A 22,811-nucleotide genomic window follows, 5' to 3' on the forward strand; every position below is an offset into this window, starting at 1 on the left:
TGAGTTATGTAGCTGGGCCAGCTTTAAGTTTTCAGCCTCCTTAACCCCAGAGAGGGAAACTCAAGGAGTCATTGGGAGAGATTTGGGTGAAAAGAGGGATACGAAGCCTGTCCTCTCCAGCAGAGTAGAGGGATACGAAGCCTGTCCTCTCCAGCAGAGTAGACGGATACGAAGCCTGTCCTCTCCAGCAGAGTAGATGGATACGAAGCCTGTCCTCTCCAGCAGAGTAGACGGATATGAAGCCTGTCCTCTCCAGCAGAGTAGACAGATACGAAGCCTGTCCTCTCCAGCAGAGTAGAGGGATACGAAGCCTGTCCTCTCCAGCAGAGTAGCGGTGAGGTGAAGAGAGCCAGACTGGCAGGAAGGATGAAGAACACTTCTGGCTCCTCCCGAGGGACATCACTATCAATCTTGAACATTTTATCCCGGGAAGATGAAGGAGCAAAGGTGGAAGAACAGCACAGAGCGAGTTATCACACAGCCTTTGTTTCGTGAGAAAAGGAGATTTATGGAGCTTGGAGCAGAGGGTTCTCGAAAATGCTCCAATCCCTTCAGCCAGCTGGCTAAGCACATTTGTGCAGGTACACTCCATTCCCTGCTCACTTCTGTAAGGATCACGCTTTGCTACAAAATGTGGCTGTCCGTGACTTCCGTTCACACAGTAGGCTCCTCCTAGATCCAGCTGCTGATGGTTTGTTTATGTTTATGTGATACTGTCTTAAAAGTGATGAGGATTGGCAGAAGTCACCACTTTGAATTAAATGTTACATGCTAGTTCTTGAGGAAAGTCATAGAGGAATCAGTGTCTCACATCAGATAGATATTCTGTTACCTGCACAGGCTGAGGTTTGATTCATTGGAAAGCAGAGGCTGAGAGAGAGATTGGGCTGCTCAACGATAGGAAACACGACTCTCAGAAATGTCAGCTGAAATATCAGGACTCTAATTGCACAGACGAGCCAGACAGAACCGGAGGGAATGTGTGTCTGTCTGCTCTCTCCTCTCCACTTCAGCTTCCTGGGAGTTGATGTACAGCCAGACGCCAGGCAGAGGACCTTTGATCTCAATGCTGCTGGTACTCTAATAAGAGCTTGTTGCTTTGTTTGTTTCTTTGGGGTTTGTTCAGAAGTGTGCAAACCAGCCAAACCCATGGCTACATCTTGACTGGTTTAAAGCTGCCTCCTAGACTGTGAGATGGAAAGGGAACCAGAGACCAGCCGCTGAAGGAGTGACTGACCCACCCCTTTCCCTTGGGCTTGGCTCCTACAACACTCCACTCTCCCAAGAACCCTTTCTTTCTTCAGTAGATTTCAAGTGTAATGTTGGGAAGTCATTTAGGTGTTTAACTCCACTCTTCTGTGCTTCTGAGGTAACAGCATCCAGGATCGGCATGCAGAAGAATTTGATACATTTAAGCGGAGTCGCAGCCTTCAGAGCTTCTTGGTGTTATCATTGCGATTGCATTTGTCTTTGTTTTCCATTTCTTAGATTGAACCACATAAAACGGCAGGCATATCTGACTATGTTGTCCTATACAAACGAGAGTCTTGTGAGTTGCAGCATGAAGAACTTGGGCTGTGGGTGGAGTTCAGAGCTGGGTCAGTACTGAGCCTGCCTGACACTGGACACAATCCTAGCACCAAGACAAAAACAGAAACAAAGTAAAACAAATCAATAAATAACCCCCACTAACTGCTTAACACAACTGAGGCCGTTTGGTGTAACAGACGACTTGTTTTTCTCCTTTCATCACCATCTAGTCTTGAGTAAAGGACCTGATTTCTTTTTACCTCTATTCCCTCATACCTAGAAAGGAGATAGTAACACTTCCCCACAGGAATACTAAATAAGGCAACATTGTGTATAACACTCAGAACAACACTAATTTATCACATGCCCCTTACAAACAACGACTAGCATGGACCTTTCACTGTTATCTCATTTAAAGGTAGCATTTAGCCATACAAGAATGTATACGTAGTAGGCCGGGCAGAGGTGGTGCACGCCTTTAATCTCAGCACTCGGGAGGCAGAGGCAGGCAGATCTCTGTGAGTTCAAGGCCAGCCTGGTCTACAAGAGCTAGTTCCAGGACAGGCTCCAAAGCTACAGAGAAACCCTGTCTCAAAAAAAAAAAAAAAAAGAAAGAAAAGAAAGAAAGAAAGAAAGAGAAAAAAAGATCTTGGGTATTTTTCTGTCTTGTTTTCTTTCCTTTTTATTTTATGTGCACTGGTATTGTGCCTGCATGTATGTGTGAGTTAGGATGTCAGATCTTGAAGTTATAGACAGTTGTTAGCTGCCAATTGCCATGTGGCTGATGGGAATTGAGCCCAGGTCTTCTGAAGAGCAGACAGTGTGTGTGTGTGTGTGTGTGTGTGTGTGTGTGTGTGTGTGTGTGTGTGTGTTGGGGGGGGGGAGAGGAGAGAGAGCTGATCTTACTGTGTAACTTTGATCTTCTTAGCTGACTTAGAACTTACTGTGTAGACCGAGCTGACCCCTGCCTGACTCTGCCTCATGAGCACGGGGACTAAGAGCATGGGCAACCATTCCTGGCTGTTCCATACATTTATTGATTTATTGTTTTATTTATTATCACATGGTGTGGAGACAAGAAGACAACTTGTGGGAGTCAGTTATGGGTCAGGTTTGGTGGCAGTGGTCTTTACGTGCTGAGTCATCCGTCCAGCCAGCCCTTTTTCTCACATGTTGAACGACACATTTTTAGATCAATATTAGGTCACAGCAAACTTTAGAACATAGCATGCAGGTTTTTCATATGTAGCCTGCTGTCACACAGCTCCCCTCCCCCAACACCACACAGGCCCAGTGTCTGTAACTAGCACTGCCACATTTGTTATGTTCACAAAGGAGCCCGGCCATAGTTGACTATGATCCAGTCTAAATCAGGGTTGGCCCCTTGTGCTGATGAGCTGTTTGTAGATTTTCTTATTGTAGTCTAAATACTACCTAATTGCTATTTTTTTTTGTTATGCTTTTTAAAAATCTAGTTCTGAATCTCCACCACATAGGAATTTTGTTTTTCTGCTGTTAGTATTTGAGTTAATTGCTCATGTGGCCCATATGATGCTGTCTTTATATTTGTCACGATTTGTTTTGTGAGACATGGTCAGAGTTTGGAATGTTCTATTATAGTCTCTTTTATAGTCTATCATAGTCTATAGTCTATTAAAGTCTCTTTTGAAATTTTGGAGCTTGGGCAGGCATCCAGTCTCAGAAGTTCTGGAACTTGCTGGTGCTGGCCACTTTGGTGAGCTTGAGCTGGATGAAGGGCACATATGGCTTGGGTCCAGGACTCTTCAGTGCAAGGAGAGGAGGTGCAGGTATATGGTAAGCACTACATGCTTCTCAGGTGGTCGCTCTTACAAATGTCCTAGAGACCAGGACCTCTGCATCTTCATCCGTTGTTGGATCACTCATCTCTCTCCGGCGAGACAGGATGTGCATTTAAAAACTACACAGACTTACCTGGGAGGGGAGACAGGATGTGCATTTAAAAACTACACAGACTTACCAGGGAGGGGAGAAAGTTCTTGGCCAGTGCGGTGCCCTCAGTGTCCCCTTCCAGAGTACCGAGGGCCAAAAGGACCCTCTCACGGTATCTGGTCAGCTTCTCCTGGATAGTTCCCCCAGCAAGACTCTCTTCTTTGGAAGGGCATGTTGCTGGTTCTGGGAGGCACTCTTGGTCTGAACGTCCACTATTCCACTGGATGAAGAAAAAGACAAATGCATATCCTCTATGCAGGATTCCAGGTATAGCCATCAGAGCACCCTTGTCAAATGTTGCTTAGCTTGTCAGTCTCTGATCACTTCTGTCTGACAACTTCTAGAGAGCTAAGACTTTTCAACATTTCTAACATTGTGTTGAGTTTAGCAATTTCTTCTGATAGTTTTGTTTTATGTTTGAAGTGGTTGTGCAAAAGTAAGAAGCAGATTTACCTTCCTGGTGACCTGCTACTTTTATAGTAATGGAATGACTACATTTTGAGGTGTCTTAAAGTCTATTTTTATAGTTAAATGTGAATAATATAAAATATCTCACTTTAATTATTTTAATAATTTATTTTTATTTTATGTGCCTTGCTGTTTTGCCTGCATGTATGTCTGTTTAGGGGTATAAGGTTTCCTAGAACTGAAGTTACAGACAGTTGTAAGCTGCCATGTAGATGTTGGGAATTGAACCCTTGTCCTCTGGAAGAGTAGTCTGTGCTCAAGATCTCCTGAGTAAATTGAGAGCATGAGGATCATGGGAAAGGGTAGAAGTGGAGGGGAGATGTAGGGAGGGGAGCGGAGAAAAATATATAGCTCGATAAAATCAATAAAAAAAAGTAGTCCGTGCCCTTAACTGCTGAGCCATCTCTCCAGTCCCCCACTTTAGTAATATTAAGTGAACAGTTCTATGTGATATTAAGTACACTCTCTTTATTGTCAACTGCCGTCACTATCTGCCTGGACATTTTTTTTAAACATGTTTATTTATTTATTATGTATACAATATTCTGTCTGTGTGTCTGCAGGCCAGAAGAGGGCACCAGACCTCATTACAGATGGTTGTGAGCCACCATGTGGTTGCTGGGAATTGAACTCATGACCTTTGGAAGAGCAGGCAATGCTCTTAACCACTGAGCCATCCCTCCAGCCCTGCCTGGACATTTTAAAAAATTATTCTAAAGTGACATTTTGTATCCATTAAATAGTAACTTCTCGTTATCATCAAACTTCAGAATCTGCTAGTATGGGACAGGGCGGGGTGTGTGCTGGGGATTGAACATTGTGTAAAACACATGTTCTACCTATAAGTCTTAACCCCACCCCTATTCTATGTATTTAAAGTTAATTTAATATTAGTATAGCATTGTGATGTTATTTGATCTCACTGTTAACATTCTATATCACTATGATTTGTAGCAGCATACCATTAAAAATCCTAATCCAGTCTGTCACTTCCAATTTGCACGTACATGTGTGTGTGTGTGTGTGTGTGTGTGTGAATATGGATGTGAGCCTTTGTGTGGCAGTGGTGGTGCACATGCGTGGGTGTGTGCGTGTGTGTGTGTGTGTGTGAATATGGATGTGAGCCTTTGTGTGGCAGTGGTGGTGCACATGTGTGGGTGTGTGCGTGTGTGTGTGTGAATATGGATGTGAGCCTTTGTGTGGCAGTGGTGGTGCACATGCGTGGGTGTGTGCGTGTGTGCGTGTGTGTGTGTGAATATGGATGTGAGCCTTTGTGTGGCAGTGGTGGTGCACATGTGTGGGTGTGTGCGTGTGTGTGTGTGAATATGGATGTGAGCCTTTGTGTGGCAGTGGTGGTGCACATGCGTGGGTGAAGTCAGCCTCAGGTGTCATTCTTCATGGTGCCATCCATCCTGGGGTTTTTTGTAAATTTTTGTTAGTTTGTTTATTTGGGGCTTTTTATTGGTTTTTGTTTGTTTTTAGACAGGGTCTCACTACGTAGTCTTTGCTGTCCTGGAACTCAATACATAGACCAGGATCCCCTCAAATGCTGGCACTAAAGGTGTGTGCAACTACATACAGCCTGATGTCCAGATTGTTTTTTGAAACAAGGTCTCTCTCTTGACCTGGCACTCACCAATTAGTAGGCTGGTTTGCCAGTGAGTCTCAGAAATCTGCCTGTCTCTGTCTCCCAGCACTGGGATTAAAGCTTTTTTTTTAATTTATTTATTTATTAAAGATTTCTGTCTCTTCCCAGCCACTGCCTCCCATTTCCCTCCCCCTCCCCTAATTAAGTCCCCCCCCCAGCCCGAAAAGCAATCAGGGTTCCCTGTCCTGTGGGAAGTCCAAGGAACCCCCCACCTCCATCCAGGTCTAGTATAAGGAGAACCCAAAGAAAAACATATAGGCATCCTCCTGAATATTAACCTTCAGCAAGCGATGAAAGGAGACAGAGACAGAGACCCACATTGGAGCACAGGACTGAATTCTCAAGGTCCAAATCAGGAGCAGAAGGAGAGAGAGCACGAGCAAGGAACTCAGGACCATGAGGGGTGCACCCACACACTGAGACAATGGGGATGTTCTACTGGGAACTCACCAAGACCAGCTGGCCTGGGTCTGGAAAAGCCTGGGATAAAACCGGACTCTCTGAACATAACGGACAATGAGAACTACTGAGAACTCAAGAACAATGGCACTGGGTTTCTGATCCTAGTGCACGTACTGGCTTTGTGGGAGCCTAGGCAGTTTGGATTAAAGCTTTTTTAAATGGGTTCCAGGGCTCGATCTGTAGGTCCTCAAACTTGCATTTACCTTCCCAATAAAGGTATCACTCCAGCTCCAATCTCAAACGTTTACGGATGATTTTAGCTTATTTAGATAGGATTCATTGAGTGTCCTGATTAGTTTTAGACATGAGAAACAAACTCACGGAAGACATTGATTTTGTGAGTAGGGGCTGCCTTCCTGATAATTTTTGGAACATTGCTGTCTTTGCCAGGATGAAATGAAGGTGTGCAGATACAGCTACTCGGATTTGACTCACCCCTCCTGGCAACTCAACAGCTTGTAACATCTTGTCCCATGCTTCTTCCTGCTGAGGACACAGACTTCCTTTCAATCCTAAACTGACCGATAAAACATCTGCTGTATTTACATAATCTAAGATACTGCAGTTAAGCTATAGAAAGTGTTTCATGACCCAGAACCAAAAAGCTCTATCAAGTTGTTTCCAAAGTCATCTGTTTCTATGGTGTTTTATTCTTTCTCATTGTGAAATACTCTCTGATTGCATAGCATACTTCAACTGTGAGGGTTCTGTGAGCCTCAGTCTTTGGTCACTAAGTTCAGCCTGCTGTCTCCGAGCACGCTTCAGGGAGTCTCCAGGATCTTCTCCCACAGCTACCGTCAGGTTTTCATTTTCTCAGTTTTGGTCCCTTGGGGGCTTTATCTTTCTAGCAGGTTGAGCTGTGTGTGTAAAGGGAGACTTTCGGTGAGCCTAAGAGTTCATGAGCAGTAGTGAGCATCCTTCTTTCTCTAATACTGGATGGAAAAGTCCCTCTCATTACTATGTGTTACAAAGTTTTCATTTAACAAATGAAAAACATTAAGTCTCGTAAGTGTTAGATATAATAAGTGGTAGAGCCAATGAAGACCAGTTAGCTCCAAACCTGTGCTTTTAGCACAGAACTGTATGTAAAAACACTGCTGTGTTCAGTTCCCCAATATTCTAGCACGCTTCTGTTTGCTTCCAGTTAATTAAATTATTAAAAATTTTTCTTGTTTTTTTTTTCTCTGTGTAGTCCTGACTACCCTGGAACTCTCTTCGTAGACTAGGTTGGCCTCGAACTCACAGAGATCCACCTGCCTCTGCCTCCTGAGTTCTGGGATTAAAAGCGTGCGCCACCACCATTTGGCAAATTATTAAATTCTTAACTCCCACAAAAGATTTGAGTGGACCTGTCTTTTGTCAAAACACCACAGTGAAACTTGGGTGAGTCTCTGATATTCTATTTATAAAGCAGCAAAGCTGACTTCTAGGCTGGGGTGCCACTGTGAAGGACATCTTGTCTATGTGAACAGAATCCTCCATCAGAGTCTTTCTCTTGACGGTTCTCTTGAAATCTATGGTGTTATAGAAAACAGACTAAGTTCTTTTAGTCAGATTTTTAAACTTAGTAAATCTCACTGGCGTGATTTTCTTCCCTAATTCTGAAGCCACTTACTCCTTTTGCACCTTCAGCCTCCTGCTCACAGGAGAGAGGATAAGGAGCTTCTCTGTCCCTTTAAACAGCCCCTCCCGTTACTAACCATGGCCTATGGAACAGCCCAGATCCTGTAAGCTCCTCCAACCCTTTCTGCTTTTTGGCCATGAATTTGTTTTCTTGGCTGTAACTCCCAGTGAGTTATTTCCCATTAATGCTGCTGACATACAGGGCCAGATAAAGTGCTATATAAATGCTAAGTAATCACAGCCAGCGTGGCTTTGAGATGCAGGTTATCGCAGGCTGCTGTGTTAGGCGTCAGCCTCCTGTTGACATTCAGGATGAAGTTTACCAGCTGCAAGAGGGTATTGTGGTGAGTGCAGATACTCTATCTATCAAGAGCTTTCAAGAGAGTGTGATAGCATTTGATGGTCTCTCTGTTCTGTTATATAGCACATATATGAAGCATTTAGATAAACTGTTATTCACAAATAAACTTTCTGAGTGGACCTCAGGACCCCTGAACAAATTACCTTACTTGGTTTTGGTGTGAAAGTAAAGAAGAGGGCTCAAATCCAATACCAAGTGAACAACCATATGAATTGTTTTATTAACTAAGTTAAATCATCCTATTGTTCTGACAATTGAGTAAATGCAGTCGTCATCAAAGGACACATTTTCAACATTTATGTAGAGCAGGTAGCCAGGGAGTCACTGTCCACGTGACACATCTTATCTTGTGAAATAAGAAATCTTCAGTCTTAGTATGAGCAGAATTGAAATATATATATTTAGGGCTGGGTGGTGGCGGCGCACACCTTTAATCCCAGCACTCCAGAGGCAGAGGCAGGCGGATCTCTGTGAGTTCCAGGACGACCAGAGCTACACAGAGAAGCCTTGTCCCCCCCCCAAAAAAAAAAATCACCAACAAAGAAATCTTTCTATATACACATTTCCAGCATCAACATGAATGTTATTTGGCATCTGAATGTTCCTTTATCTGTATCATGTCTGTCACTGCAGTACACCGGCGTATTGCTCTATTGGTGGATGGTTTGTAGCTGATGTAAACTGTTTCAGAAGAAGCGCAGTTTGAAGGCATAAGAACATATATGTGTAACCTTTAACCCATGGACAAGGACACACACGCACTCCTCCCTGGATACCTCCACACAGCTGGTTCTAATACATTGCCACTTCAGGCTGGACCCAGTGAAGCAGGTGCCTTTCTCTGGTTTCCCTGCAGCTGAGCAGAAATCTGCATCATTCTCATTTGCTTGGACTTGACCTCTTTTCTAAAGGGTAGATAGATCAACAGTTGTATCTCCTTCCACTGATCTTGTGTCTGGAATTCCTGTACGGTTCCTAATATGTTGGCAGAGCTCCAGTTGCTCAGCGTCCCAGCCTTTTCCTGGCTCTCTGACACAGGTTTTTGCTCAGATACTTGACTCTCACCAACACACCTCTCCTGAGTTCTGAGCTGCAGAACTTTTACCCAAGCTGGAGCACAAACCTGTCCCCCACTTGTTCTTGTCCCATCTCAAGAGTAGTGTGTATGGGAACTCCTGCCTTACCCAGCCCCCACCTCAATTCCGATGCTTTCCTTCCCGGTGTGACTGTTCCTTACCTCCATTGTGACTTAGTCTGGTTACAGCCTTTCAGAATAGGTCCTGAGTCTACCTTACAGCTCCCTGAACAGATGGGTGGGCTCTCCACATTCAGGAACCTGCCTCACTTCTTCCTGGTAGTTCCCTCCCCATGCCCTGCAATGCATTGATTGACACCTTGGCTAGAGTAGCTGTTCAGCCTTAGTATCTCTCCTGTCTCTTTCCTTAATTAATTTGATGTGTTTGGCATCAGCTACGCTGCTAGAGAAATATTTTCTTGGAGGCAGAAGAGAGTTGGAGGCCTTGCTCCTTTTTCTTCCCTTCCTAAATAGACTAGTATTTCAACCTGACAGCTCCCAGACCTTCTGTAACTATACAGCTTTGATGGTTTATTTGCCTGATGTTTTTATTCCAACAAAGTCTTTGCCAAGGTTATGTTGTTGATGACGGCCAAGTGACAGCAGCCCCTGACCCTACTGCTGGATCAGACACATTTTACAGGTAAGCTGTTGCAGGGTATTAGGGAAGCCAAAGGGGAAAAAAAACCAAGTCCTTGAGAGGTCATGTTAGATATGCCCCTCTAGTCTAGCACCCATCTATATATGCTTGAATAAATTAGAAAAATTTCGTATTCTAAGTGACCCAGAAAGAGCAAGTGTGTACCAGTCTTCACTGTCCCACCCATCCTACTACCCCGCAGCCCCACAGAGCACTGTCCAGAACACCAGCCCTTCCCACCTATTTAACTTGCAGAGGTAGACTTCGAGGAATATAACATACTGTATATTTTTCTTACTCTTTTTTATGTTTCAAGATTTATTTTTAATTGTGTGTGTGAGAGCGAGTGTGTGAACAGCAGTTGCCTTCAGGGGCTGTCAGATCACCCAGAACTGGAGTTACAAGCAGTTGTGGGTTGTCTAATGTGGATGCTGGGAACTGAACTCAGGTCCTCTTCAAGTACTCTTCATGCTAAGTTATCTCTCTAGTCCCTGTATACTTTTTTTAAATGAATTCAAAGATTGGAAATTGACCCAGAGAGATTATGCCTTGCATTCATCCATGACGGACCGATTCAATCTTCGACATAATGTTGCTCTCTCCAAAGGTGAGAGTAGTTTCCAGGAGCAGTGAGGTGCTAACTATGGCCTCTCAGGTGAAACAGGTTCCCAGGTCTAGAGTAATCTTACCCACAGACTTAAACGCTTTGTGTTTTCATACGTTTCATCTCTTCCTCTGGCTAAGCCTCGTAGCACACTGCGGCCATTTAATAGCCTGACTCTGGGATACTGTACCTATGAGGCCTGGCAATGTTGCCCAGTTGGTAGAGGACTTGCCTGGCGTCCATGAGGCCATGGATTCAATTACTAGAAGCACATAAACCCAATGTGGTAATGTGAGCCTGTAATCCCAGAATTTGAGAGGTGGAGACAGGAAAATCTGGGTCTTCTGCAAGAACAGACAGGTGCTCTTAACCATTGAGCTATCCTCCAAGTTTCCTGTGCTGCAGTAAGAATGGTTATCTAACATTCACTGGGTGTTCATTTGTTTGTTTGTTTTTCAAGACAGGGTTTCTCTGTGTGGCCCTGGCTGTCCTGGAACTTGTGCTGTAGACCAAACTAGCCTCAAACTCAGAGATCCTCTTGCCTCTTCCTCTCACGTGCTAGGAATAGCTAAGTCAGGTAGCTATTTGTTTGTTTGTTTGTTTGTTTTAGGTTTTGAGACAAGGTCTCACTTTGTATTCTAAACTGGCCTTGAAATTCTGGTGATCTTCCTGCCTCAGCCTCCCAAGTTTATAGGATTATAGGCCTGAGCCAGTACACTTAAAGACTCATTAGCATTTATATGAAATGATAAAGATTATTATATTCCATTTTTCTTTTTTAAGGATGTGTTACTGAAGGATGGTTTGGGATGTGATACTCTTCAAAATGTTCATTGCTTCCGACACAGTAGGCGAATACTCCTCCATAGGGAAAGACCTAATAAAGAGACGGTTCCAGTCACTGGGTGGAGCTCATTTACACATGATCAAGTCACACAGACTTTTCTCATCCTGTGTCTTCCCTAGACATGGAAGAAGGGATCAAGACACATTCCTTAAATCTTTGGCCAGCAAACATACATTCCACTGACTAGAATTCAGTTATGTGGCTACAACAAACCAGAGAGTACTGGGAAGTATAGTCAAAAGGGTCTGCAAGAACAGCCCTCAGAGCTGAGAGGGGTGGCGGCTATACAGACCAGGAAGAAAAGTCTGCAGGGACTACCACTGGGGACCCCATACAGGACATTGTGGTGAAAAGAGCTGTTATTTCTTTCTCCATAAAGCGACCTTTCTCTGGATGACTTGTGCTGGCATAATACAGCATAGGGAGAAGGAAAAAAACAAAAACAGAAGCAAAGGGAGGTCACTGTCATCTGTCCTGGAAGGATGACCCCTCTCCCCAGTGGACTTCTCACCTCCGGGTAATGAAGATGTCTCTGAAACTCAGGGAGTTTAGATGTGAATACAGTCCTAAAAATCCTTTTGCTAATAAAAAACAAATCCAGTAAAAATTTATCACTATACAGAGAAGCCAATAAAATCCACAAGAGAAAAATTGCTTGATCCTCTACCCTAAATATAAAATACATAGTTTGCATTGGATTAATTTGAAATTTTGATTTAACTTTTTTTAAGTGCCTTATTCTGTTGGAATTGGAAGACACATCTGGCGGGGGTGAGGTCATCACAAGAAGAGACTATTTACCGAAAAGAAGAGCCTCCTCAGGGGGCTGGTCAAATCTCCGGCAACTCCATGGCCCCTGTTACCTGTATTCTCGGCCTCTAATTCTCTCTTTAAAATGAAAGGGCACCTCCATTCTCCCCGAGATGTCACATTCTGCAGCGAAACTCATTGTTTCATTGCTGTCTATGTGCAATGAATTTCCCTGTCCTCTCAGTCACATGGGAGGTTTGTTTTAAACAGCGCCCGTCTCCCCCGCCGCCCCATTTCTTGGGACCAGCTGGAACGCATGCTGGAAAAGCAAATTTCAAGAAAAGCTCAGCCAAGCCGCTCCTACGTGAGCGAAAAAGATTTGTGAAAGAAATAACCCATCAGTGTAAACGTTTGGGGGTTGAAATTAGTTTACACTTTCTCCAATGCCTTAATGCTGAAAGATCCCTGTGAACGTCCTTTGGTGTGAGCAGCTTCAAGAATGACACCCCTGCGAAGTGCGGTCTAGGAAGGCTGCGGGAGTCAGGAGTCCCTCAGCTCACTCACGTCCTCTTTCTGCAAATAAACACGAAACCGGGGTCTCACGGCAGTAAAAGTCTGGGGGACCTGCGTCGTGCCTGGTCAACACTAGCGGCTCTGCTAGCAGTCGCCTGGGTTCCCCGTCACTGCTTGCCTCGCGGCACCAAAACGCCTGGAGCTAGGTCGCCCTTCTGCAAAACCACGTTGGGGCAAAGGATCACCGGGACAAGACTGCAGGAAGGAGACTCCAACACGGGCGGGTACTCTATTCGGGGAGTGCGACAAGGTACTGGGCTAACGCCCAGGCCCGCTACTACGCCAACCACACAAGTTCCCCAGCCCCGCGATTTTTCTTTTAAAATATATTCCCTTCAAAATAACAAAGATGTGGACAGGCTGGCGCCACCCGGTCTGCGAGTTAAGGTTCGCAGCTGACGCAGGTTTCGTTTGATTCAAGTTGAGAAAATAAGGGTTGCCCTGTCCTAGGTTGGGGGCGTGGGGACCTCTGTGTGAACTCTGTGCAGCCTGTTTGGGGCTCTCTCCGAGACAGACACGGTCTCCAAGCTGCCCAAATCTTAAGGAAGCTTCCCAAAAGGCACTGGACACCAGAATTCTGCGCCAAGTCTCACGCACGGTAGCTGCTTTTGTCCAAGAATCCGGCTGGCTTTTGCTGGTCCCACTCACGCAGCTAGAGGAAGAGCTGCCATTTCCTGGAAAACTTCGGGTCTCCTGAGCAAGCATAGGAAACCGCTGAGAAGTTAAGAAGACAATATTCAATATTCCTAAACTCTCTGAGCAGCCTGGAGTGAGGGCTTAAATAATGTGAGTAGTTTCTACAGCGAGGTGCGGAGTGTCATCCACTGTTGCCCCAGAATGTGTCTGCGTCTGGGAAGTGTGTTCGTTCTGGGAAGACTTGCAAAAGCGCCTATCTCCCCTTCAGAAGTCGGGACTCTTCCCCCGCAGCGCATTTGTTACCTGAAGCTGATGCTTTCCTGGACACCCTGAGTGTTTGTAATCAAGGTAAATGTTGAACTTACTGCAATGCCCATTCAAACAGCATAGATCTCAGTCTCCAGGCTCCCCTCTGCTAGATGAGTCACAGTCTCAAGGCTAGAGGTTGGTGGGGGGAGGGGGGACACACGACAGCCGACCAGAATCCACTGTTTTTAGAAATATTCCCCAAGCTTCTTCACTTTTTTGATTATTTGAACAATTCATTTAAGAAGCAAACTGTAAATATTTGGAAAACAATTATTGGTGGATAGGAGGAAGGGAGAAAAGGAGGGACAAGTACACAGGAATGGACTTGGTCCTCTGCATTTTTTCTGATATCAAAAAAAAAAAAAAAAAAAACAAACAGCCGGCCTTCTTGGGGCATCAGTTTCTAGACATACATTGCTTGTGTTGTGTTAAAAAAAAAAAAAGGTATGGAATTAATTCAAGCTATCAAAATAGACACCTATATTTATATACACGTGTTTGCTCCCATTGTGCACCCAGTTCTCACTCACAGGCTCTGCATCAGTGGAATCAACCAACCATGATGCATCTGTACCAAAAGTGTATAAACATTTTTCCTAGTAGTCTTAAATTATGCAGTGTAGCGACTGTTTTCACAGCATTGCATTAGATGCAATTAGGTTACTGAGTAAAGACCACGGGAAAGGTACTTGTACTTTTTATATATTATATCAGGTGTATATCGTACTGTGTATGTATATATGTGTGTATATATGTAACTTTTGAGCAGGAATTTACTCAACCCTTTAGAAAAATCTGCACGTTTACACATATGCATATCCATACACACATACACATGAAGAGGGGGGATGAATGAGACTAAGTTTTCTCCATGTATGTATAAAAATCCTATTTCCTGACTGGGAATAACATTTTAACTCCAGGTTTGTTTGTTTCCCCCAGAATGATGGACACTGAGTGGGGTAGCTGTCCCCACATAGTCTTTGAGTTGAATACACACTTGTAAACATTGGTGTCTTCCCAAAGAACCTTTCAGTGAAAACCTGATGTGGCGGATTCAGGGCAGATTCTAATCCAGGTACACTGAGCAGACTATCTGTGAGGGCTCACAGTGTTCACAGGGTTCACACACTGTGAGGGTTCAGAGTTTAAAGACTGAACCCTATGAAGCCAGAAAAAGGACTAGAAGAGTGTTTCAGTGACCTAGCAAAGAGCCCACTCCCTTAAAAAACACTGATCTTTGGAAGAGAAGGGTCTGTTAGGCTCTCTTCTTCCCAGAATGAGTTACATCTGAGACACACATCCAAGGGTGGGACTAGGCTGTAGTGAGTCCAATGTTCTAACCGATAACCTTTGATAATCTTCGGAAGAAGAAATCCACCTTTTATGATCCCAACATTATATTTAAGGCACAAAACACTCTGAAAATAAAATTTAATATAGAAAAATTTCACACCTGCAATACAACAAGTTTCAAAGTATAACTGAAACATCCAACTGTATATGATTATTGTCGTGTGTGTGTCTGCTTACTGCATGCCCATGCCATTTTTATGTCTTACTTGCAGCAAATGAACACACAGAGCTGCATAGAAGTTAATGCTAAGATTCCCACTGCTTGAATAATTTTCTCTCCCCCTTTCTCATAGTGTCAACTAGGATCCCCAGTTTCCAGAAGTCCGCCTGATTCTCTCCCTTTGGCCCCTGGCACCTTCTGTCTCCCAACCGCTACCCCTCTTTTGAGCGGGGGTCCTCTCAACTTTTCTGAGAAATCTTTGTGGCCATCAGATTATTATTTAACCACTCTTTTTCCCACGACTGGACACATGATTTGCTTTTCCTTTGCTTTCTTTAGGAGGTATCAGCCATCAGACAGGGAGAAGGCCTCCAAAAGTGATTCTTAGTCTTAGCAATGGATGTGGCCCCAGATATTTTGAGTTGGTGGCAGTGTTGTAGTGGAGAAGTGTGGGGGACAGGGAGCAAAGAACACGTAATCAATGAAAATGTCATGATAAACATATTATTTTGTGCACTAACTAAAAATGTAATAATTTTTAAAAGTTGCAAATAAGTACAGGAATTCCTGGCGATTTGGAAACCTAGCTCCCAACACTTGCATCTCTGCTCACACAGCACCCTATGAATACAGCACTTGTTGGTCAAGAAAGCCAGTGTCCACCCACACTCCCACAAAGCCCAAGGACTCCACTGGAGTCCTCCTACCGCACAAATTAACCTGCATGCCCAGCTATAGGTGCCCAGTGCGCTGGCCACCCAGTCAGTGAAGATTATGCAGGGACTTGCAAGGCCTCGCTTGACTCGCTTTTATACAGAAAGAGCTGTGGCACTCATCCCGCTCTCCCTACTCCTGCCTCAGCCATTAACTGTCATCTGTGGAAACTGCTCTTTCCAAGTTTAAGCTTGGTCAGATCTTGGTGAGCCAAACTGCTAAATAATTTTCATGTGTAAAATTAAAAACAAATAGCATATTTAGGTGAACTACCGAATTCTGCGAGTCCTGGGAGCCAGCCTAAGAAAAAGAGCAGATCTAAGAGTTTCTGGCGAGATCCCCAACTCGGCGGCAGCCACACTTCTGATGGAGCTCATCCATCAGGCTGCAGAAGTGACCAAAACTCCCCAATATTGGAGTGTAAAAATCGCCCCCAAGAACAGTGCCAACTCCCAATTCTGTCAAATCTGTTGAAATGGCAAATAATTGTCTTGAGCAAAGTCTCATTAAGTGAAAAGTAAGCTGAGGACTGTGTGCTTGGGAAATTGATGCCTTTGTTTCCTCTTAAATAAAATGATACTAAATGTCATCCCTGCACTTATGTGCGACAGAATACTATTTCCACTCGGTAGCTAATTGTACCAGAAAAATAAATGCAGAGATGAATACCAAAGATGACCTGCTGAGTGCATCATTTTCAACAAGAGCCGCCGACCTCAGCATGATCTTAAGACTTTAATCTTTTTAAAGTTAAATATGGCCATGTTGTCATAATCAAGGAAAATATCATGCTTAAAAACAAACAATTAAAAGATCGCCTAATTCTATAGATGAGTATCTGAGGGCACTCATGACGTTATATGATGTTCTCTTTAACACCTAACAAAGCTTAAATTGAATACTTACTTGTCTAGAAATGATGGGTCTATAGTAGATGAGACAGAAACAAATCTGTATTGTTTCTTTAGCAGGGGAGTTACTGATAAGACATGCACTGTAAAGAGAGCTAAGGGTGTTTTAATCACAAACATAGATTATAGTGAAAAAGACCGAGTTTTTACAGTAGGAGGGGAATTGAACAAAGTCTTTCCTCATTTTGTCTACGAATTACATCTCAGCACTACCTCTCTCTATGAATTACATCTCTTCTTACCATTGTCTATTGGCTCAGCTGAGGGAGAGATGGTTACCTCTGGGAGGAGCAGGGTCTTCCCCAAGTCCATATCTTAGCCATGTTCCTTTTCTGCACCCCTCATGGTGAGCCATAAGTGTTTCCGCAGTACACATGTGTTGTGCATACCTTCTATAGCCCACATTCCTCAGCATGGACACTACTACCAAAACCCAGAACTCAACAAGCATGCTCCCTAGAAATTCGAATGCCAGCAAGTTCCAGAATCTTGAGGTGGTTTCTCTGCCTTGAAAGATCATGTTAAAGACCTGTGGTATGCTTTCTCTTGACTATGAAAGTGGCAGGGGTGAGACAGTAGTCTCTGGGATGGCACTATTCTCCCTTCTAACTCCTCAGATTCTGTTGTTAGTTTTGTTACAAGTACAGGGACGCTCACAGCCAGAAGAAAAATGTGTCTGTACCTCCCTTTAAAGACGGCAGTTTGCCTGGGAGGAAGGCAGTTAGGAAACCAGAGTGCCCCCTTCCAGTCACTAAATTATGTCTCACGTTATATCTTTCCATTAACCATTTCCAGCAGGAATCTTGTCCCAAATATCCAGACACACAATCTCTTTTCTATCTTTTTGCTTTATGGACCCTAATCAAAGTTGATCATTTTAGCAGGAAGGGATCCTCCAACCCTTCAGCTAAGCCTTGAGGTTTCTTCCCTTCTTTTTTAGAGGGAGAAGAGTGCTGTACTTTTGAGGAGGCATCTTTTGAAGGACGATCTCTTGCATTCTGCTCAGTGATGTACAGATTAGGATGTGTTTTTTGCTACAGCTGCTGAAGGTGTCTAGTTATAGACAGTGCTGGGCTGTGGACCTCACAATGAGATATACATTCTCTCCACCATGCCAGACCTCTTAGGACTCCACCAAGCTCTAATTCCCACATCCCACTAATAACGTTCATAGAGTCCATTGCCTTAGCAAGAAATGCTTAGCCCATACCTCTTGTACTTAACTGTTCTTTGAAGCAGGTTGAACACTCTACCTTGTACCAGAGGAATTTGTACTGGGGAGTACAATTCCTCCCTGCTCTAAGAAAAAAACATTATCGTCCATGTTTCTTCTTCTTCTTCTTCTTCTTCTTCTTCTTCTTCTTCTTCTTCTTCTTTTTGTAACTGGAAATACTTTTTTAAGTGGCTGGTCTGCCTCTCCTTTAGTAGCCCCAAATCTAAACTCTAAAAGTTAGAGGAAGTGATTGAAAGTGGTAAATACCTTTTCCAGGCATTCAGTTTGTTGGCTTTCTGACCAAAAGGGGCCTTTGTTAGATCTCTGCAAGGAAGCTAAATCCAGCCCCCAGCAAGCACTCCTTCACCTCTTCCCCAACCCCCTCAGCTCTCTTGTCTAACTTGAAAATGAACTTGGACTTCCCTCTCAGACAGGCCCTAAAACCAGGAGAGATTTTATTTGTCTGTTTCTGAAGGGCTTTCTAGAGGGGGGAGGTGTTGAGGGAGGCAAGCCGAATAGAAGGCTCTTTCCTGAAGCTTGGGGCGGAGCAGGAGGAGACACTTTGTTAATCTCTTAACTCCACATTAATTCTTTGCACTTTTTAATTTTTTTCTGGATGATGGATTGACATGCTACCAAGAGAAAAGGGAGTGTGGGATGAGGATTGGGGAAGGGCTGTGAAGAGATGAGGTGGTCTGGAGACGGGCTCTATGAGAAGCTTGTTGGAGTTAGAAGGCTGGTAAGGAGAGAAGAGCATTGACTCACCTTGAAGGGGACACCTGAGGGTTCTGACCCAGTGTGGTTCCACAGGTGAAGTCTACACTTAAGGGCCGGCCAGGTGGGAACTCAGGAAAAGAATGGCTTACTGCATGGTCTCCACTGAATTAGAGAGAGAGGTTTGGGACAGCCTAAGCCTAGACCAACACTGCAAGTCCCAGTCAGACAAAAGTAGATCTTTCTGCCATTTGAAAACGGCCTGCATGAAGGCAAGTTTGGGTCAAAGAGTGTAAAATTCTTAAACAAAGAACAAACTTGGTCCCATCTCCCCTGAAGCTGGGGGCCAAAGGAGGTTAGAAGAATAAAACAGAAGATGCCAAGAGGGCAGCTGAGTTTCCAAGCAAGGAGAAAAGGCCCACTGGTCCTTCTCTGAGGCCAGGCTCTGAGGGTGAAGAGAGAAGAGAGAGTAGGTTCCAGAGGGATTCTGGACCTAGGATCTAGCTACCCTGACCTTCCAGAAGGAGAAAGAAAAGAAACGAGGAGGGCACAGGAACACCAAGTTTAGCCACTTTTCTTTCTTTGCCCATCAATATTGCTCTTTGTAGTCTACTGGGAATTTCTTCCCAATGTGTGGCTCTCCCCTTTCAAACACACTCATAGATGCCCCTCATGGGCCTTCTTGAGTCCCAGTTCTTTCTTTAATCTCAAACATCCCTTTCTTGCCTAGATAGTCAGACCCTGTATTTTCTATCCTCCACAAATCAAATCTCTTCTATCCTGCAGCCAGGACCCTGGACAGGAAAAACGCCCCCCCCCCCCCACACACACACTATGTGAGCCTTGTAATGTCCCAAATCTCGGCCAGAATCCAAACCCCATGGTGGTGAGGCTCTTTGTTCTCCCACAGCTTCAACCAACCCCCTCTTTTTTTAAAACTGGAATTTTTCCCATAAAAGAGGTGGGGGGCAGGAACTCCAGAGTTTCAAGCACACCTCTTCCTTACCAGTATGGAGGAACCAAAAAGGGGGGCAAATTAGAAAATCATCCTATGCCTAATTTCCAGAGGAAGAAATCTCGACACTGAATACAAACAGCAGATATATCGACTTCATTTCTCCCATCCACATCCCTAACCTAGAATTCAAGTTACACTCAGCCTCTCCCGTGGAACTGTAGGGTGGTGATACTTGCTCCTTACAGAGGCTGTGAGGTTGCTCCAACTTTGTCTTTCGGCTCCCTCACCGCCCTACCCCAAAAGACAGGGACTACCTGGCTCTCTGCCTTCCTACTGTTTTCCTTAGTGAAGCTTTTGTAAGTAGAATGGGACAAGCGCATGAACTGAGTGTGCATACAAACAAATAAGCAGACACATCAGATCTTTATTTCTAGATAGAGGGTTTCCACAAAGAGCTTGTGTCTTCATGAACAAATTCAGCCTGCATCCACAGAGATGCATGCGTGCAAACAGTGCACAGACATATCTGCTTACATCCCTGAACCCACAGGCGAGTGTTGCTTGTACACGCACACACACACACACACAATGAAAAAGCACATTAAGTATATCCTTTATAAGATGGGCAAATTTAGCTGAAAACTAGGTTCACTGGAGGACACTAAGGGGAGAATGGTTCACACAGCTGTTGCTCTGAAAAAGCACCAGAGTCAGTTGGGATTCCCAGGGAGGCAGAGGGCCCTTTTCCATTTTCCTTCAATACTCTTAAATGATTCCATCTTTTCTCCCACATCAGCAGCTTCGAGGAGACCCAGAAGCCCCCATCCCTTCTCATTTTTCTTTATTTTTCCTCTAAGCTTCATCCTGGCCCATTCCCCACCACACTATTCCTGAACTGCAGCGAAATGGTGGTGAGTGAGCTTTTCAACCTGAGGTTACAGAGCCCTGCTTTCTAGGTCACCGATCTAGGACCGATGTAATTACTTTTCCAGTGATGCGGTATTTTCCTGGAGTGTTTAATTTTATTTTGCGTGTATCACAGCGAGATACGCTTTTTTTCCCCCAGGGGAGTTGGGAAAAGCAGACCCCACGCTTGAAGTCAATTAACCAGCAAGGCTTTACTTTCCACCACGGACACACTTCACGGACTCTTGTCTGTGCCACTCCCTTCCGTGATCCCTGTGGGCCCCAGAGAACAGGCACCGAAGATTTTGGGGATCCAACATCTTCTAAAGATCTTCTCTAAAGAGAGTGAAGTGTTCCCAGCCTCTTTGGATGTTCTTAGACTGGGGGGGGGGGGGGGCGGGAGCGCGTGCATACACACACTCACACACACACACACACACACACACACACATACGTCTCCCACTCCCCTTTGTGACTTTGGGGGACTACATCTTCAATTGGTACTCTCCAAGAACCCGACGTTTTTTTTCTCTATCTTCTTCCGCTAAATTTTGGCAGAATAGTGCCTCTAATAAATGGAATTGTAAAGTTGCCGGGTTAATTAAATCTATATCTCATTGCAATAGGGATAGTTAATGCCCTTATATAAACTTGGAAAAGAACATACCATTAATTTTATTTATTGTGGGACCTCCCTGCACCTAGATTCTTCCTTCTCTGGTGTTGACCTCTACTCCCAAAGGCTGGGCAAAGAGTCTTTAGTAATCAGAATGGCCTGGTATTGCGCCTGCACCAGAAAGTGATCCCCAGGAATGGAAAGGTCTCTCCAGGCCCTTTGTTTCATCTAGCTTACCCACAGCTTGGCCCACTTCCCCGGTTCTCAATGGGGGTGATGTGCTTCATCAGAGAAGGAACAACCTCTACTACCCACTACTTAAAAACAAAAACTCCCTTAGCCACCCACCCCTCTCAGCCAGCCTTAGACAAGGGGCTGGACCCATTCTAAACTTGGCCAGGCCTTGTTTGTTCTGGTTTTTTACCTTGACCTTGGACTCCAGCAGCAGGGTAGCCAGTTTCCCAGCCCAGTGAACTCCTAAAAGACCCGCGACTTAGCTCTCATCGATCACCTTCATTTTCCTTTACACTGATAAGCCTGGCCTGCCTGGGTTTCAAGTCTCTTTCTTTTGTATTTCTCTTTTTGCTGCTAGCCAGCATGCAGCTTGCCTTCAGTACTCTGAGGAGACACTTCTGGATGAGAAACCCACCAGTAAAAAGTCCATTTCTTGTCCTGACTCACCAAAGCTCTCAACCGTCAGAGACCATCTTCTTCCTCCAGGGATCTTGGGGCAGACCCCAACATTTGCCTCCAATTGAGGGGTCTAGTGGGTTGTCCTCGGAGGAGCTCACTGTTGGCAGCCTGTGTAAACATCACACTCAGCATCCAGGCTTTAAAACTTGCTGCAAAGGCAGGAATGAGGGAAGATCCAGCAGCTCCTCTCTCCCTCTTTTTATTATTTTTTTCCCTGCTCTCCCTCTCTTTATTACCTCTTCCCCTGGGGAGGGGTATGTGTGAAAGGGAACTTGGTGCAATTCAATGGAGATGCCCGTCTGCGAAGGGGTGACTCCCTAACCAGTGGGGGAGTCGAAAGCAAGGGGAAGGCTGTTAGAAAAATAAGTAACTTGGTGATTATTTGTCCTTCAGTACAAATTATTTCAAATAGGAGACAGTTTCAGATCTAAGTGCTCTGCCCTGAACAAGAGACGAGAGATCGGGAAAGCAGTTTGTGGGAAAGAGAATTAGGCTGCTTGGACTTGAACTCTGCCTGGCTCAGCGTTCATCACATCAGCCCAAGCCGCTGAGGGTGGAGGGGCCTTATGCTTGTGTGTTTGGGGTGCCTGAGAGCTGCACCTGCCAGAGGTCTAAAGGGCAGCAGGTTCTTCCCCACTTTCTACATTTCCTTTTGTTCACCCAGAGAGACCCGGTTCTGGAAATTACCCAGGGCTTTCCCTCTGCTCAGCCAGAATCCACTTCACTGTTTCATTGTGGTGGGAGACTCTCACGCCAGTATTTCTCTTGCGTGCTGAAATAGCAATCTGTCCTGCTGCCTCCTCCCTTTCCCCCCTTTTTATCTTCCTCTATCACTCGCTGAGAGTGTCCCTTCGCTTTACTCTCCCGATTCCGGGATAAAGTCTGCTTTTGGGGAAACCACATCTCCCAACCATGTCTGGTACCAAAGGGAACCTTTTCCCAGACAAACTGGAGCTTGGGGAAAGCGGCTAAGGTCGGACATTGAAACTCTGCTGTCAGCGTCAAAGGCTGCCTGAACCGGTCTTGCCCACCGGGAGCTGAAGGACACCCTGCCACCGCAGGAGCCTTCCTGG

This window comes from Microtus oregoni, unplaced genomic scaffold (genome assembly GCF_018167655.1).
Source record: "Microtus oregoni isolate MIOR12 unplaced genomic scaffold, Mior012 000019F_ref0000042, whole genome shotgun sequence".
In the NCBI taxonomy this organism is placed as follows: domain Eukaryota; kingdom Metazoa; phylum Chordata; class Mammalia; order Rodentia; family Cricetidae; genus Microtus; species Microtus oregoni.